The 5061-nt window shown below is 41.8% G+C and overlaps 1 protein-coding gene across 8 annotated transcripts in view; it reads right to left on the bottom strand.

Annotated features, from left to right (window-relative positions):
• daam1a (dishevelled associated activator of morphogenesis 1a) overlaps window positions 1-4421 on the bottom strand; it is a 29780-nt gene extending 25359 nt beyond the window's left edge. For 2 of the 8 annotated variants that reach the window (XM_086182310.1, XM_086182315.1), the window contains exons 1-3: window positions 3574-4421; window positions 3383-3453; window positions 1071-1149 (exon numbers count right to left, since the gene is read on the bottom strand). The gene's annotated coding sequence lies outside the window, so the exon portion shown is untranslated. Of the gene's footprint in view, window positions 521-1070; window positions 1159-3382; window positions 3454-3573 lie in introns of those variants that run through there. The other 6 variants (XM_086182311.1, XM_086182314.1, XM_086182316.1 and 3 more) reach the window with 5 other exon arrangements.
• Between the last annotated feature and the right edge of the window lie 640 nt (window positions 4422-5061).

Here is a 5061-nt window from a genome sequence, read left to right as displayed (position 1 = left end):
ACAAAGTACTGCCTTTGTCTCAGTACTTCTTCTACTTTAACACTCAAATGTTTTTTTAATGACTGATTTATTTTAAAGTTTTTCATCTTTCTTCTGTGAGCGTGAATTTGTGTTCACACTAGAACGTTCAACAGTCCAAGCACGTTCAAGCTGTACGTTGAAGCTCTGATCTGGACGTGCATGCAGATACGTGGGTATGAATGGAAGGCGGCTGAGGGCTCGGGCCTGTGGACGCTCCAGCTGCTCACAGGATCAACAGAATGGGTGACAACTGCAACTCAGAAGTGGCTGTGAAGCAGCATTTCTGGGTCCAACCGCACACCCATGTGAACACTGAGGGAAAACAGGTGTCTGAGCGGCGCACCAGGTCCAACTGGACTGGCAGGTGTTTCAGGAGAAGCAGGATCCGGCTGACCTGCTAGACACGCCCACAACAGGAAGAAGCTACACTGGTCCAAGACTCAGCAGCCACAGATGCCACGACGACGTGGAACTGACAGTGTTAAACTGTCATCTTTGGCTTTTCACACAGAACAAAGTTGTCAGCAGGAACCACAACGGTGTTTCGGCACAATACTTTTCTAAAAGAAGAAGAAGGAGCATTGCAAGCCGGTCCGCTACAGCAGGTCAGGAGCCCAACATATGACCCGTGAATGATAGCTTGAGAACAATACTGAATGTATTCATCTGACTGATAAAAACTACTGACTGATACAGAGTTCACGGTTCATTATAAAACATGTCCAGGACAAGGACGTGTCTCAGGCAAGCAAGCAAAGGAAGCTGAGCTGCTGTTTCTTCTGAATGCTGACTCCAGAAGGACAGACAGCCAATCAGACTGTCTGGACTGATCACATGACCTCCTGTGTGTGTGTGTATATATATATATATATATATATATATATATATATATATATATATATATATATATATATATATATATATATATATATATATATATATATATATATTTAGATATAATATGTATTTATTTATTTATCTATTAAAGCCTGAGCCTACGCCTGTGTGTGGGTGTTGGTGAGAGAGAGAGGGAGGAGTTTGATCCATACCTGATTGATCCTGCAGCTGGACACGATTCAAGGTCTTGCTCAAGGACGACTGAGCCAACGATTAGCCAACGCGTGTCTCCTGAACAAACTAATTCCCCATCAATGATGTGCTGTGTTTGTGGCTGTTACTTTAATCATTACTATTTTGTTGGTGGTGTTGTTATCAAAGTAGGAGGAGCAGCAAACTCCATCTCTTGGAAGTTGTTTCAATTATTATTGCAAGCATGGTGACTAAATAAAGACTGTATCTGAGATGAAGATGAATCTTATGTGCCTGTGCAGTAACTTAGTTTCAGTTCATAAGAAGTCTGGGATTTTTTGTTTTGTTTTTTGGATTTGTGGTTTATTTGTTGTTCTTATTTGGTCATAATAGCCAGAATCATCTGCCAGAGGGACAAATCAAATATTTGCTGAAACATTTCTGAAAATGAGATGCATTCTCACTCCTCTGTACTCTTAAGTGAGTCCTGAACATCCATTTGACTTCTGTAGGCTTGGAACTCGATGACAAACCATTCTACACACTGACAGATCTAAAGACCAGATTTATAGACTCCAACTAAAGATCAGATCTACTGACATGATCTAAAGAACCCATCTAAGGATGAGACCTACAAGCTAGATCTAAAGACCAGATCCACAGACCAGATCTATCGAATATACCTGCAAACCAGACCTATGGAGCAGGTCTATTGAGTAGATCTATAGACTAGATCTATGCACGAGATCTCAAGACTGGATCTACAGACTAGATCTATAGACTAAATCTAAAGTCCACATCTATTGATCTAGTCACTAGATCTACAAAACAGATTTAGAGTTCAGATCTGTAGACCGGATCAATAAAACAGATATAGAGTCTGGATAAGTACATGTCGACCAGATCTACAGCCCAGATCTGAGTATACCAGATCTACAGCCCAGATCTGAGTATACCAGATCTACATGTGTATACCAGATCTACAGGTCAGATCTGAGGATACCAGATCTACAGCCCAGATCTGAGTATACCAGATCTACAGCCCAGATCTGAGTATACCAGATCTACATGTGTATACAGATCTACAGCCCAGATCTGAGTATACCAGATCTACATGTGTATACCAGATCTACAGACCCAGATCTGAGTATACCAGATCTACGTGTATACCAGATCTACATGTGTATACCAGATCTACAGACCCAGATCTGAGTATACCAGATCTACATGTGTATACCAGATCTACAGACCCAGATCTGAGTATACCAGATCTACATGTGTATACCAGATCTACATGTGTATACCAGATCTACATGTGTATACCAGATCTACAGACCCAGATTTGAGTATACCAGATCTACATGTGTATGCCAGATCTATATGTGTATACCAGATCTACATGTGTATACCCGATCTACAGACCCAGATCTGAGTATACCAGATCTACATGTGTATACCAGATCTACAGACCCAGATCTGAGTATACCAGATCTACATGTGTATACCAGATCTACATGTGTATACCAGATCTACAGACCCAGATTTGAGTATACCAGATCTACATGTGTATACCAGATCTACAGACCCAGATTTGAGTATACCAGATCTACATGTGTATACCAGATCTACAAACCCAGATCTGAGTATACCAGATCTACATGTGTATACCAGATCTACAGACCCAGATTTGAGTATACCAGATCTACATGTGTATACCAGATCTACAGACCCAGATCTGAGTATACCAGATCTACATGTGTATACCAGATCTACAGACCCAGATTTGAGTATACCAGATCTACATGTGTATACCAGATCTACAGACCCAGATTTGAGTATACCAGATCTACATGTGTATACCAGATCTACAGACCCAGATCTGAGTATACCAGATCTACATGTGTATACCAGATCTACAGACCCAGATTTGAGTATACCAGATCTACATGTGTATACCAGATCTACAGACCCAGATTTGAGTATACCAGATCTACATGTGTATACCAGATCTACAGACCCAGATCTGAGTATACCAGATCTACATGTGTATACCAGATCTACAGACCCAGATTTGAGTATACCAGATCTACATGTGTATACCAGATCTACATGTGTATACCCGATCTACAGACCCAGATCTGAGTATACCAGATCTACATGTGTATACCAGATTTACAGACCCAGATCTGAGTATACCAGATCTACATGTGTATACCAGATCTACAGACCCAGATTTGAGTATACCAGATCTACATGTGTATACCAGATCTACATGTGTATACCAGATGTACAGTTATTCATGTACCTCAATGTGAAGATCTTAATTTCTTACCTCTCTGATGATCTGAGCAGCCATATTCACCAGTTGGTCCCCCAGTAGAACCATGGGAAATCACTGAAGATCTAGCAACAAGACCATTTGTGCTTGTGTTGTTATGCGTTATATAATCCACTGACAAAAAGAAAGGGAATAATAATGTTTAAAATGGTGCATCAGAGCAGAGAACCCTGGACCTGACAAACCTCTTTGGTGGAACTGCCTCAGTCAGCCGGTGATTCTGGTTGAGACCTAAACCGAAACCAGCACCACTGGGAAAATCCACAGCAAATTTGTTAAACTGGAAAATGTGTTACAAAAAAATTAATCCACAAATGTTAAAAGGACAGGGTAGCAAAAATGTCCCAGAGAAACACTGACGTCCTGGTCTGGTCTCTGGTGTGTGTCTATCAGATGGAGAAACCTCACACAGAATGTAGAGAGCTGAAAACACACAGTACTGCATTCCTGGTGGAGCCAGTCACACCTAGACCTCACCCACTGCATGATGTGTGTGTGAGAGTGTGTGTGTGTGTGTGAGTGTTAATATGTCAGATGAGCGAATCAGTCTAGTGTCAGGTGTCTTTATTTGGAAGGTTTTATAAATTCCTTCTCCAAATGTGGATCATCATGTTTACTAGCTTGCCTCCGTGTTGCCTGCAACTGAAAGGGAATGTGACCTAAGATCATTAATCCAGGACCCTGAAATCAGAAGGCAACACCCCAGTGCACTCTGGTTAATGTAGTTGGTGCTGATTTGTTCATTTTGAGCCAAGAAAATACAGTAGACAATCCTCTATGCCACAGTGCTAATTAAAGGAACATACTTCATGTTTTTCACATGTATGAAATGAATGTATAACATATAAAAAGCTGGGAGTAGTGCATGGCAGGTTCCCACGGCCCTTCTGTGGGTAGCATTGCACAATTCTAAAAAAAGAAAAAAAAATATATATTATGTGTGTGTGTGTGTGCTTTTCTTTGTCTTGCTGGCATCAACCTGCCAATAGGCTCCATCACGTCATGTCTGTGCTTCCATCTAGTGGCTGTCATTCTGCTGCGACAGCTGCTTGACCTGAGACAATGAGATCAAATGTTCCGTACGAAGTTGCATCCTTTCTGATTCCTTTTAAACTGTTGAAACATGCCGACACAGAGGAGACTTTCTAGGAGCCCAATATGGCTGATATACTTCATTTCGGACACACACTATTCCACCCTCAAATACAGCCCATATTTTACTTTTTTACTGAGGTATTTTACAGAAAGAGCATTTGTTTTCCTTGAGAGTGCTTAGTCTGGGATGTCATCTGTCTATGACAGAGTGTTTCACATTAACTGCATTGACTGCCCCTGGTCCTGGGCAGCCCAAGACCTTCTGGACAGGTGTGTTTTAAACTGCTCCAGTCTCCACCCACAGAGTATAATCATGTTAGTAAGACTCAGTGTTGCCATCATAAATTCCATCCATCCATCCATTTTCTGTTAGGCGTCACGGGTAGGGGCTGGAGCCTATCCCAGCTGACATTGGGTGTCACCCTAGATGGGTCACCAGTCCGTCGCACGGCCATCAGGAGCAATTAGGGGTTCAGTATCTTGCTAAAGGACACTTGCACATGGTCACTGGGGGCGGCATGGTCACCTCTGAGCTATGCCGCCCCAATCTTAGAATGAAATCCATTCATCGTCATCTT

This window comes from Aulostomus chinensis, chromosome 17, assembly GCF_037954235.1.
Source record: "Aulostomus chinensis isolate RoL2024-O1b breed Wild chromosome 17, RoL_Achi_v1.0, whole genome shotgun sequence".
NCBI classification, from domain to species: Eukaryota; Metazoa; Chordata; class Actinopteri; order Syngnathiformes; family Aulostomidae; genus Aulostomus; species Aulostomus chinensis.
Note: the sequence above shows the minus strand (reverse complement) of the source record. Positions and strands in the feature narration are given on the sequence as shown.